The sequence below is a fragment of the Oryx dammah genome, unplaced genomic scaffold, assembly GCF_014754425.2.
Source record: "Oryx dammah isolate SB20612 unplaced genomic scaffold, SCBI_Odam_1.1 HiC_scaffold_15, whole genome shotgun sequence".
NCBI classification, from domain to species: Eukaryota; Metazoa; Chordata; class Mammalia; order Artiodactyla; family Bovidae; genus Oryx; species Oryx dammah.
In genome coordinates this window covers 20,851,479-20,865,751 of record NW_024070199.1, presented here as the reverse complement: position 1 = coordinate 20,865,751, position 14,273 = coordinate 20,851,479, and the positions used below count along the sequence as shown (strand labels likewise).

General features: G+C 36.4%; 1 non-coding gene across 1 annotated transcript; it reads right to left on the bottom strand.

Annotated features, from left to right (window-relative positions):
* Positions 1–13,737: 13,737 nt before the first annotated feature.
* On the bottom strand, positions 13,738–13,809 carry TRNAC-ACA. The gene has a single exon. It is a non-coding gene; the product is annotated as a tRNA-Cys (tRNA).
* Between the last annotated feature and the right edge of the window lie 464 nt (positions 13,810–14,273).

Below are 14,273 nucleotides of genomic sequence, written 5' to 3'. Positions count from 1 at the left end.
GGGAACAAGTGGGTACACTATCTTGCTAATGTGACCTGTTTCTCTACTTTATTATTTTTTTTGTTTGTTTCTCTACTTTAAAGGAGGGAAATTTTACCAGATAAAGAAAGTTTTATGAGATTATCAAACTGAAGTGTTTGGAGATTCAGTTATTTGCTGAATATGTATTAGGTTCACATGTATTTGCAGAGATTATCTAGGGATCAAAAGAAGCTGAGAGTAAACAGTCTCAACATCCCAAATGAGAATATTAACATGAATGGATTAAAAAAAAAAAGACAGGGTAATTCAAAATCATATCTTTCTTGAATATTTTATTCAATGGCATGCTCCTTGAACTTGTCAGTGGCACAAACATTCCCAAGGTTCAAAGTCAATCAGATAGTAGAGAAGTAAGTTACAAGGGACCTGAGATAATCTATGCTAAAGAAGAGAAGAAGATGAAAAAAATGTTTTTTTTTTAAATGACAACAGCAGAGACTAGAGATCATGAACCTTTTATCCCTAACTCTGCTTCTAACCATGAAAGACAGTGACTACTGTGATGTGCTATGATTTATTCTCCCCATAAGACATACTTAGGGAACAAAGATGAATGTGGCACAGACTCTGTTGTTAAAAAACTCAAATTGAGAACATTTCATATGAAAAGTTATATATAAAAATAAATATAAATTTTGGCCTTGAATATGTTTTTATTTCAATATGCATGGACGTGGTCACAGATGACATATTTTAAGCGCTCTTTTAGCACTTTGATTCTATTGAAACATCACATATATACCATTTGTTGTCTGATTTGTGTTCACCTTCATATCAGCAGGATTTTAGTCCAAAATGAGTGGCAGCTGTAAATGTAGTGTCTTTTCCTATACATTTTTTCTTTTGAAGATAAAGCTCTATGATATATTATAAGCATAAACATTTTATCATGACTTATCTCTACATTCTCTTTTAAGCCTTTTGCTTATATTTCTGGTATAAAATACCTAGGGATTCCATAGTTTTTTGAAAAAATAAATCTTTGTGCAAAGAACTACAGGCATTGTGGGAAAAGGGCCTTATCTCTATTAGGGATTACAATAATTCAAGCTTTGTAAATAATGAATTCCTATTACAGTTAAATGAATTATTTGTTTTCAAATGCAAAATTAATACAGGTAAAATAGAGATTATGTTTACAATGTAGAAATAAATAATTTAAAAACATATGAAAAAGAATAAATCATTTATGGTTTATTTTAAAATAAGTAATGAAATAAGATTAAATTTTTTTCAAAAGGGAGATTTTTTAACTTCATTAGCAACTGAGCTTTCAATCAAGACTCCTCCTTTGGGAATAGCTTGACGGTATATAGCAAAGTTGAAAATCTCCAATTAATTTTCTTTCTCACTTAGAAAATAATGTCAATAACACATAGCTATTTTGAAACAACTTGAGAAATTGAGATGTTACTAGGATTAGGCATTAAAAATGAATGTGTTAGGGTGGATTGGAAAAATGTGAAAATCCATTGAAACATTATCTTCTCATTTCACCTAAGCACTCTAGATACTCTTGATAATATAAAAACATAAAGGACTGTGTGAATGCATCCAGAAGTTACCTATTGAGAATAACCTATGCGTAAACATTATAATTTATCTATTAAGGTTTTGAAACTGCAATCTACAATATAGGACATGGCATTTTTAATTATTAACAAAAATGAACAGACAATAAAGCTATGAATTAAGATTGAGAGAAATCTCCATGAAATATATTGCACAACTTAATACATTTATCTTGACTGTACTGACTATACTGTGTTTAGTAAGAAGCAAGATCAAATAATATTATTTTAGAAACCAAATTACTTTTGAATGAGTCCTGCCCCAGGGAAAATATGTTAGGTTGATTACTTTAAAAAAATTAAAAAAAAAATTATTAGACTTGCTGAGTAAAAGAACTATGCTAAGAAAGAGAAGAAAAAATCAAAAGGACTAAATACTCTTAAAACACCATTAACCATGTCCTACACCAACAAAGTCTTCAATAACAAAATTTTGTTTGTTTATATTGATGGGATGAAGGTGATGGAGTAGAATACAAGTAGGGAAAAGAAGAAATCATTTGATAATAAACTTGCATTAGAAATTTAGCCAAGACAAAAATAATCTCCAAGGTTATGTCTTAAGATCAGTACACTTTGAATACTTTATCTTGGTACTTATTTATGAACTTCTACTGGAAATAATAGTCCAGAGGCTGTTATGATTCAAAAGTTTAAAAGACGAGATTTTGATGAATTGTTCAATGCTAACAATTACACAGTGCTTGCTCTGTGTGAGAGCCTCTTTTCTAAATGACTGGTATATACAAATTAATTCAATCTACAAAATAGTCCTGTAAAAGGGGTAACATTAGTGTTACCCATCCTTCATTATATTATACAGATGAGAAAACAAGTGCAAAGTGAAAGTTTAAAAAAGTTATGTATCTTTCCTTTGTTTCTTCATGAATTTCCCATGTGTTTGTTATTTGTTGTTTTTCAGTTGTTAGTAGTGTCTGACTGTTTGCAACCCCATGGACCACAGGATGCCAGGCTTCTCTATCCTTCCCTGTCTCCCAAAGTTTGCTCAAATTCGTGTCCATTGATATGGTGATACTATCTAATCATCTTATTCTCTGCGGCTCTCATCTCCTTTTGCCTTCAATCTTTCTGAGAATCAGGGTCTTCCTCATGGCCAATAGCTTCATCAAGTGATGCAAGCCCTTTCACCACAACAAGGCTGTGATCTAAGAGGTGTTTATTTGTTATAAGTATATATTATTATTGATAATGTAACAAGCAAGAGGAGAAAGCAGTGATATAATTAGTTATGAGTCTATTCAGTCCAAATATATGGTGGAAAGAAATTTGATGGTTTAACAGTTTTATACAGTTCTTTGCAAGGCTAAATTAATTTCACATTTGTCACTGAAGTGGAGCTATTCAATGTTCTACTGCGAATTCTAGTAGCAATTTGCAAGCATTTGCTAAATCATCTCTATCACTTAAAAATGGCCAATATTCTTACTTCTTATACTTAGTTGAATCCATGCATCATTGAAATAACCAATTCACATTCTTTTGCTATTCAGCAACCAGTAGGGTTGCTTGATATTTTGCTTAATTTTAGTTCAGTATAACAGGTAACACATTACTTTGCTTTCCAGAATTACATCCATTTGTCAACTTCTGCACTCAATGCTTGTCAAATCTATAGATGCTACTTGTCTGAAGTGTGAATTTTTAGTAATATAATGTTAAAATAGAGTTCTTAAAGATATTTAAGTTTAAATCCCTGTTCTCCATTTATAGGAATACCTAAATAGGCTACTCATATTTTAATAATTTGTAATGAGTAGAAATGCAAATTGAATATTTCAAAGACCTAAAAAATAACACTTGAATAAAAGTTTAGTGATTTCAAAGCAAATTGACTAAATCAACAATTTAACTACTACAAATATTACACACAGTTTTTTTTTTAACAAATACTGTAGTATTTGTACAAATACAGTACAGTACATATACTGTAGTATTTGTAAAAAAAAAACTGTGTGTAATATTTGTAGTAGTTACATTGTTCATTTAGTCAATTTGTTTTCAAATCACCTAAACTTTTATTCAAGTGTTGTTATTTTTTAGGTCTTTGAAATATTCAATTTGCATTTCTACTCATTACAAATTATTAAAACAATAGTATTTATGCTGCTGCTGCTGCTGCTACTATAATTTAAAAACTATGGTTCATTACAGAACAAAGAGTTATAATTGGACCTATAGAAAGAAATGCTAATGTTTCTAGTTGGTATCATTTAAAGAATGACATTACAAGAGTGAAGAATTTGTCTTTTTATCAATTACTCTAAATTATAGAATAATTTAGCTTGATATTTGTATCTTGATTTTGTTAGGTTATCTTTGTTTTATTTCTCCTGGCATTTGTTTTTGCCTTTCTTTTCTTTCATCTTTTTATATAGTAAATGCCTTTATCATAGATATAAGATTACTTTTTCTCTTATATGTATCACACATTTGATTACATCTGCTTTATTTCTGAATTGTCCTTCCTGAAGTCCTGTTCCCAAGCTCTAATCTAGCCCATTTGATCTCTAAGCCAGTTTCCACAGTTAAATTATGGAACTTTTCCTCATACTCTTTTAAATTGAACATATTGTTTCCAAGAACTTACATCTTTATTTTTAGAGTTTTTATTGTTTCTGTTTGGCTGATTGGTTAATTGATCCGACTATTCAATTTTTCCAAAAGATGAGTATGTAAGAAGTAAAGTCTGAGTTCTTTAATAATGAGGATGTCTCTTTTGTTCTCATACTCGATACACAGTGCAGTGACTCAATGGACATGGGTATGAGAAAACCCTGGGAGGAGGAAGGGCAGGAGAACCTGCAGAGTTGCAGTCCTGGGGTCCACAAAGAATCGGGCATGGCTTTAGTAACTGAACAGCAACAGCTCGGTGGAAAATAGATTAGAGACCAGAACTGTGAACCAGAAGTCTCGTGGTCAAACACCAGAACCAACACTCTGCAACTTTGATAAAGTTACCTTTCTTCTCTGTGCTTCCAATTCCTCATCTGAGAGATGGAGCTTTAATGGCATCTAACACACAGGATTAAATAAGTTGTATACTTAGAGCTTTTATAACAGGGTTTGGCACCTTGTGAAGACTTGGTTCAGGTCATCATTCATCAAAATGTAAAAGCTGTTCCTCCTTTGTTGTCTAGTAGGTGGTGGTGTTGATTAGAAATTTGGTCAAACCAGTCCTTATTCCTCTGAGGTAATCTGTTTTGGTTTTGGTAAAAGCTTTTAGGATCATTTGTCTTTGATATTCTAAGTATCATGTGACTGTTTGTGAATGTCTTTTATCCATCAGTTCAGCCTTCACTGGTCCCTTTGATCTGAACATTTGTGTTTTATTTATTTATTTTTTTTTTGCTTTACAATTTTAACATTGTTCTTAAATGTAGTTCTTGGCTATTTTTGTCTCTTCAATTTTTACTCTTGTTTAATGACTATGTTTGCACAACAGTTAGACAGTCTCAGGTGAACAAGATACTCCAAAATATATCCTCATGGATCCTTCTTGAATGACACTTAAGCAAAACAGTTAGTGACAAAGACTATAAAGAAACAAAATGAAATGCATTAGAGAGTGATGAAGTATACCCTGCCTTTTTAACTTGATCTGTTGAACATTTGTTTATCTCCTGTCAGTGTGACTAAATTTTATTTTAATGCAATTTTGATATTTCATCCTATATATATAGTAAAACTCCTTTAAACAATGATGTTATTGCTCTAGTTTGTTAGGGAGAGATGTTTCTTTCCTATTCCTCATGTTTCCTTGCATAAATAATATTCATTAATATAATACTTCTTGCTTCTCACTATCCTACGTACTATCCCTTTGTTACCCAGGCAGTCCTGCAAAAGAAACTTGCCCAATTTATAAATTTGGGAGGAGAAATTGGATGTACAGAGCCCTGCTCTATCCTCTAGGTTTCCTTTAGAAATGTTTCCAAAAATGATCGTTTGATTTGGTTGCTTTTCTGTTTTTGTTATTATTCAATGACTAAACTGTATCTGACTCTTTTTGACTCCATGAATTGCAACATGCCAAGCTTCCCTGTCCTTCCCTATCTCCCTGAGTTTGCTCAAACTCATATCCATTGAGTAAATAATGCCATGCAACCACCTCATCCTCTGTCGTCCCCTTCTCATCCTGCCCTCAAAGTTTCCCAGCATCAGGATCTTTTCCAGTGAGTTGGCTCTTTGCATCAGGTGGCCAAATTATTGGAGCTTGAGCTTCAGCATCAGCCATTCCAGTAAATATTCAGGGTCGATTTCCTTTAGGAGCTTTTCTGTAGACCTTTCATCTTAAAGGTCTCTATGCTGTTATGCTTTATTTTCTTGGGCTCTAAAATCACTGCAGATGGTGACTGCAGCCATGAAATTAAAAGATGCTTGCTCCTTGAAAGAAAAACAATGACAAAACCAGACAGCGTATTAAAAAGCAGAGACATACTTTGCTGACAGAAGTCCATATAGTCAAAGCTATGGTTTTTCCAGTAGTCATGTATGGATGTGAGAGCTGGACAATATAAAAAGCTGAGTGCTGAAGAACTGATGCTTTCGAACTGTGGTGCTGAAGACTCCTGAGAGTCCCTTGGACAGCAAAGAGATCAAACCAGTCATCCTAACGGAAATCAACCCTGAATATTCATTGGAAGGACTGATGCTGAAGCTGAAGCTCAAGTATTTTGGTCAACTCATTGGAAAAGACCTTCATTCTGGGAAAGGTTGAAGGCAGGAGGAGAAGGGAATGACAGAGAATGAGACGGTTGGTTAGAATCACCGACTCAATGAACATGAGTTGGAGCAAATTCTGGGAGATTCTGAAGGACAGGGAAGCCTGGAGAGCTGCAATCCATGGGGTTGCAAAGAGTTGGACACGACTGAGTGACAAACAACAACTGCTCTCGTGGGGTGCTGTTAATGGTAAAGAGGCTTGTAGTTTTGAAGTGGAAAGTCAAAGAAACTACCAACTGGGGCATTAGCCAGACACTTTAAGAAATATACTGTGAAATTTCAAAGAACAAACTAATACAAATTTAAATCTTAATGAAAAATTTAAGCTTTATTGGTGCTTATTTGCACAGATCCCCCCTTGGTAGTTTGCAGCCTATATTTCCAATGCAGTTACATATATATATATATATATTTATATATGCAGTTATATATATATATATGTATATATATGCAGTTAGTTAGCTTTTAATATTTAAGCATGGTAAAAAGACTTTAAATCTTAACCCCTGTGTTCTTTTTTAAAAGAGATTGTGGTTTAAGACACCCTACTTTGTAAAAGATGAGATATACACTGTTTCCATAGAAGCAGGGCTGCAAATATTGGGTCTCAGGAAAAGTAAAAGGCCCAGGGTTCTGAGCATAAGCTTTATTCTTTAGTGGCTCTAGGTAGATATTGAACTACTAATTTTAAAAGATAGCAACTTTGCTGACTAGATATGTGTGGGACCATTAAGTTCCAGGCCACTACAGGATAAAATTCAATTTTGTAGGCACAACATACCCTTAGTAACTGTGATGTATTAGAATACCAGTGTGGTTTGTTAACCCTAGATATGAGACTGTATTCAAGGAAGAAATTAAAATTGATTCTTTAATATGCTGGATAAGAAATTTTATATGTCAAATATGTTCTATTCCTCTACACTGTTCAAGAAGATAGCAATGCTTCAAAAGACTTTATTGCAAAATTAAATCTTATGTACAATTTTTTTCTAAATCAGTAAGAATGAGCTGTTGAATCTACATGTGAGTCAAATCTATGTATTTTTAGGAAATAGAAACCTACTCAATGAGATTTAGAAAATTAAATTGGGCCAAATTCTTAAAAATAATTTAGAAATTTGTCAAAAAACTCTTCCTCAACATTTCAATGGTAAAATCTTTCAGCCTTTAAGGAATATATAGTTCTTATGTTAATTATGGTCTTCCCTGATAGCTCAGCTGGTAAAGAATCCATCTGCAATGAAGGAGACCCTGGCTAGATTCCTGGGCTGGGAAGATCCGCTAGAGAAGGGATAGGCTACCCACTCCAGTATTCTGGTCTGGAGAATTTCATGGACAGAGGAGTCTGGCAGGCTAGAGTCCATAAGATTGTAAAGTCAAACATAACTGAGCAACTTCCACTTTCATTTTAATTATAAATCATATTCTTATGAATATTATAATGGAATATTATCCAACCATCAAAAAATAAGAAAATCTTAGTGGCAACATAGATGTACCTGAAAGCATTATGCTAAATGAATTAGTCTGACAGAAGAAGGCAAATACTGTATGATCTCACATATATGTGACATTGAAAAACAAACCCAAAAACCAAATTCATAGAAAAAAAGGTCTGTCTTGTGGTTACCAGAGATGGAGAAAGATGGTCAAAATGTACAAACTTCTGGTTGTAATATAAACAAGTACTCGTTATTAAGTACAGCATAATGACTGTATCAAACACTACTGTGTAACTTATTGAGGGTCAATCCTAAGAAATCTCATTGTAAGAATGGTTTTTCTCTTCTATTTATTTATCAATATGAAAAGGTGAATATCAGCTGAACCTGCTGTGCTATTCATTTTACAATGTATATAAAAATTCAAGCCATTATGGTGTGTGCCTTAAATGTATACAGTAATATATATCAATTATTTCTCAATAAAACTGGGAAAGGGACTAGAAAGAAAAGGAATTAGAAGTCCAGAAGAATATCAATTAAAGGATTTTAACTCCAGAAATGCTTATTTCTGGATGCCATAATAGTCCATATTTGTCTGATCTTTTCCTCAGATCCATTCCTCACTGCTCCTTTCTTCTGCTGTTGTCTCTTCCTCCCCCTTCCCCATCCTCCAACTTTCTCCTCCAGTTCTCCTTTACTTATTCTTTCTCGTCCTCTTCTCCTGGTGTCAGGATTTCAATCTAAAGTGAGATACCAGATGATATTGTCAGCTACAGATTGGCACTTGCCATGGGTGCTTGCCATCTACCTCTGTAAGGATTCGATTATGTGCTGCTGCAGCTGCTGACCTTCAATACCCCTGAAAGGAGTTCAGGGTGAAAGCACAAATGAGGTACTCTGTGCTCTGGGAAAAACTGGCATACAGGTCTTCAGATACTCAGATATTTTCAGAAAACAATTTTATGAGCCCAATTCTTGTATCCAGAAACACACTAAAATCCTTCATGGTGATGACTGCTCCTCATAACATGTAAGCTTCACAAGACTAGGAGAAACCTTCTGGAAAAATATGTACTTGATTGCATGTATTCCACTTTCACAAAAATCACATATATACTGACCTCCCCCCACCCACCCCCTCACCCCTGTCTTTGGAGCAGTTTCTCACAGCTATCTGAGAAGCTGTCTCCCAGGCTGCAGTCCTCATTTTGCCCCAAATAGAACTTAACTCACAACTCTCAATTATGCATCTTTTTAAAGTAGATTATATGAAATGGGGAATCTCAGCATGCACCCTCAGAAGAATGACCTTCTTAGGAACTTCAGTTAAGTTCAGTTCAGTACAGTTCAGTCACTCAGCTACGTCCGACTCTTTGTGACCCCATGAATCACAGCACGACAGGTCTCCCTGTCCATCACCAGCTCCCGGAGTTCACACAAACTCATGTCCATCAAGTCAGTGATGCCATCCAGCCATCTCTTCCTCTGTTGTCCTCTTTTCCTCCTGCCCCCAATCCCTCCCAGCATCAGGGTCTTTTCCAATGAGTCAACACTTTGCATGAGGTGGCCAAAGTACTGGAGTTTCAGCTTTAGCATCATTCCCTCCAAAGAAATCCCAGGACTGATCTCCTTTAGGATGGACTGGTTGGATCTCCTTGCAGTCCAAGGGACTCACAAGAGTCTTCTCCAACACCACAGTTCAAAAGCATCAATTCTGCGGCACTCAGCCTTCTTCACGGTCCAACTCTCACATCCATACATGACTACTGGAAAAACCATAGCCTTGACTAGACAGAACTTTGTTGGCATAGTAATGTCTCTGCTTTTTAATATGCTATCTAGGTTGGTCATAACTTTCCTTCAAAGGAGTAAAGGTCTTTTAATTTCATGGCTGCAGTCAACATCTGCAGTGATTTTGGAGCCCCCCAAAATAAAGTCTGACACTGTTTCCACTGTTTCCCCATCTATTTCCCATAAAGTGATGGTACCAGATGCTATGATCTTAGTTTTCTGAATGTTGAGCTTTAAGCCAACTTTTTCACTCTCCTTTTTCACTTTCATCAAGAGGCTTTTTAGCTCCTCTTCACTTTCTGCCATAAGGGTGGTGTCATCTGCATATCTGAGGTTATTGATATTTCTCCCGGCAATCTTGATTCCACCTTCTGTTTCTTCCAGTCCATTGTTTCTCATGATGTACTCTGCATATAAGTTAAATAAACAGGGTGACAATATACAGCCTTGACTAACTCCTTTTCTTATTTGGAACCAGTCTGTTGTTCCATGTTCAGTTCTAAGTGTTGCTTCCTGACCTGCATACAGATTTCTCAAGAGGCAGGTCAGGTGGTCTGGTATTCCCATCGCTTTCAGAATTTTCCACAGTTTATTGTGATCCACACAGTCAAAGGCTTTGGCATAGCCAATAAAGCAGAAATAGATATATCTCTGGAACTCTCTTCCTTTTACAGTGATCCAGTGGATGTTGGCAGTTTGATCTCTGGTTCCTCTGCCTTTTCTAAAACCAGCTTGAACATCTAGAATTTCATGGTTCACATATTGCTGAAGCCCGGCTTGGAGAATTTTGAGCATTACTTTACTAGCATGTGGGATGAGTGCAGTTGTGCAGTAGTTTGAGGATTCTTTGGGATTGCCTTTCTTTGGGATTGGAATGAAAATTGACTTTTTCCAGTCCTGTCGCCACTGCTGGGTTTTCCAAATTTGCTGGCATATTGAGTGCAGCACTTTCAAAGCTTCATCTTTCAGGATTTGAAATAGCTCTACTGGAATGCCATCACCTCCACTAGCTTTGTTTGTAGTGATGCTTTCTAAAGCCCACTTGACTTCACATTCCAGGATGTCTGGCTCTAGGTGAGTGATCACCCCATCATGATTATCTTGGCTGTGAAGCTCTGTTTTGTACAGTTCTTCTGTGTATTCTTGCCACCTCTTAATATCTTCTGCTTCTGTTAGGTCCATACCATTTCTGTCCTTTATTGAGCCTATTTTTGCATGAAATGTTCCCTTGGTATCTCTAATTTTCTTGAAGAGATCTCTAGTCTTTCCCATTCTGTTGTTTTCCTCTATTTCTTTACTTTGATTGCTGAGGAAGGCTTTCTTATCTCTTCTTGCTATTTTTTGGAACTCTGCATTCAGATGCTTATATCTTTCCTTTTCTCCTTTGCTTTTTGCTTCTTTCTTTCACAGCTATTTGTAAGGCCTCTGCAGACAGCCACTTTACTTTCTTGCATTTCTTTTCCATGAGGATGGTCTTGATCCCTGTCTCCTGTACAATGTCATGAACCTCTGTCCGTAGTTCAGCAGGCACTATGTCTATCAGATCTAGTCCCTTAAATCTATTTCTCACTTCCACTGTATAAATCATAAAGGATTTGATATAGGTCATACTTGAATGGTCTAGTGGTTTTCCCTACTTTCTTCAATTTAAGTCTGAATTTGGCAATAAGGATTTCATGATCTGAGCCACAGTCAGCCCCCGGTCTTCTTTTGGCTGACTATAAAGAGCTTCTCCATCTTTGACTGCAAAGAACATAATCAATCTGATTTTGGTGTTGACTGTCTGGTGATGTCGACATGTAGAGTCTTCTCCTGTGTTGTTGGAAGAGGGTGTTTGCTATGACCGGTGTGTTCTCTTGGCAAAACTCTACTGAACCCTGCTTTGTTCTGTACTCCAAGGCCAAATTTGCCTGTTACTCTAGGTGTTTCTTGACTTCCTACTTTTACATTCCAGGCCCCTATAATGAAAAGGACATCTTTTGGGGGTGTTAGTTCTAAAAGGTCTTATAGGTCTTCATAGAACCATTCAACTTCAGCTTCTTCAGCGTTACTGCTTGGGGCATAGGCTTGGATTACCGTGATATTGAATGGTTTGCCTTGGAAACGAACAGAGACCATTCTGCATTTCAGACTCTTTTGTTGACGATGATGCCTACTCCATTTCTTCTCAGGGATTCCTGCCCATATTAGTAGATATAATGGTCATCTGAGTTAAATTCACCCATTCCAATACATTTTAGTTCGCTGATTCCTAGAATGTCAATGTTCACTCTTACCATCTCCTGTTTGATCACTTCAAATTTGCCTTAATTCATGGACCTGACATTCAAATAGCTGATTCAGAGGAGACCAAAATTTATCATCTTGCCCAGGAATATCTGCCAAGAGTCTCTCCCTATCCTGAACAAATGAACTTACTCCTTTAACACTGAATGTATTTAGTTCAGTTCTGTTGCTCAGTCATGTCTGACTTTTTGAAACCCCATGGACTGCAGCATGTCAAGCTTCCCTGTTCATCACCAATTCCCAGAGTTTACTCAAACTCATGTCCATTGAGTCGGTGATGGCATCCAACTATCTTATCCTCTGTCATCCCCTTTTCCTGCCTTCAATCTTTCCCGGCATCAAGGTCTTTTCAAATAAGTCAGAATTATGTTGGTGAATAAGTAATTGTGATTTTGCATTTTTGAACTTTGCTGTTTGATATTGGAATGTAGTCTTAAATAAAAAATGTGGTTATGTTATACACCATATTTATGCACATTTCTCATTTTATGTTTTTTTTTGCTAATGACATTGCTTGCTGTGTATTTATATTTATTTTAGACTATGGAAATTTTATTAGACAAGAAGCACTTTCGAATGATTTTCTTATTTGAGTTCAAAATGGATCATAAAGCCGTGGAGACAATTCACAACAGAACTTAATGTCAACCATTCTACAGTCACTTGGCATTTGAATCAAATTATAAAGGCAAAAAGCTCCATAAGTGAGTGCTTCATGAACTGAGTGAAAAAAAAACAAACAAAATCTTCATTTTGAAGTGTCTTCTGCTCTTCCTGTGCAACAACAATGAACCATTTAATTGTGGTGCACAACAAAGTGTGAATTTTATATCACAACCAGTGGGACCAGCTCAGTAGCTGGACAAAGAAGCTCCAAAGCACTTAATAGAGCCAAACTTGCACCATAAAAATGTCATGGTCTCTTTTTGGTGGTCTGCTGCCAGTCTGATCCACTACGGCTTTCTGAATCCCAGGGAGAATATTACATCTGAGAAGTATGACCAGCAAATTGATGAGACGCATTGAAAACTGCCACGTCTGCAGCCAGCAATGCTCAACAGGAAGGCCCCAATTCTTCTCCATGACAACGACTGATCACACTTCACACAACCAATGCTTCAAAAGTAGAACAGTTTTGGCTGCAAAGTTTTGCCTCGTCTGTCATATTCACCTGACCTCTTACCACACAGCTACCACTTCTTCAAGCATCTCGGCAATTTTTGCAGAGATCCTCCCACAACCAGCATGACACAGAAATGCTTTGTAAGAGTTCATTGAATCCCATTGCGTGGGTTTTTACGCTACAGGAATATACAAACATTTCTCCTTGGCAAAAAAGTGTTGATTGTAATAGTTCTTATTTTGATTAATAAAGAAGTGTTTGAGCCTAGTTATAATGATTTAAAATTCACAGTCCCAAACTGCAATTATGTTTGCATCAACCTAATATTTTACCTTCTTTGCATTCCTTGCCCACCCGAAATTCTCCAGGCCTGTAGCTTGCTATAGGCTCATATTTCCTGAATTGCAATTCTTCTGCTATTCCTGAGTCAATTCAATTCGATTCAATAAACTCAAGCTTGCCTCAGTTTATCTCTTTATTTAGGTGTTGCCTTCCTCACCTTCTTTATTTTCTCCTCATCCTCCTTCTCCTTCTTCTTTTAAAAGCAGAAAGCTCAGTTCTGCACATCATATTTCTCGGTCTCTCTTGCTAAATGAAAGAAAGAAAGTGAAGTCGCTCAGTCGTGTCCGACTCATTGCGACCCCATGGACTGTAGCCTACCAGGTTCCTCCATCCATGGGATTTTCCAGGCGAGAATACTGGAGTGGGTTGCCATTTCCTTCTTCGAGATATCTTCCCAACCCAGGGATTGAACCCGGGTCTCCTGCATTGTAGGCAGACGCTTTACCATCTGAGCCACCAGGGAAGCTTTGGCTAATTAGAGAATACCAGGGAAAGACTGGAGGATGGACAGAAAGGAGAAGGTAGAGTATGTCTCTCTTTTTCTCTTTACTCTTTACCAGTGTCTAGGGCAATGGCTGCTTCTCCTCTGTGGTTCCATACTTCAGACAGCTCCTTGGGTGACCAGCCTTCATGGCTCCAGCTCACACGGCAGCCTCAGCTTCCGCTTCTGGCACAGGGTAATATAATCCTCTCTCTTTGCACCTCTGTCCCTAGTGGTTGCAGCAGCCTCCTGCAACTGTCAGTCCCTGAATTGTTGCTGCGGCCTTTTGGTTTTTCCAGTGTTTGTAACTATTATCCTCTATGTATCTGAAGTAGCTTCTCTTTTTAGAATTTGTCCCTTTAAAAATTGTTTAATACTGAAGATACTTTATAGTAAGTGATTTTGATTTAAAATAACCTATAGAGTAGATGTAAGCATGAACATCG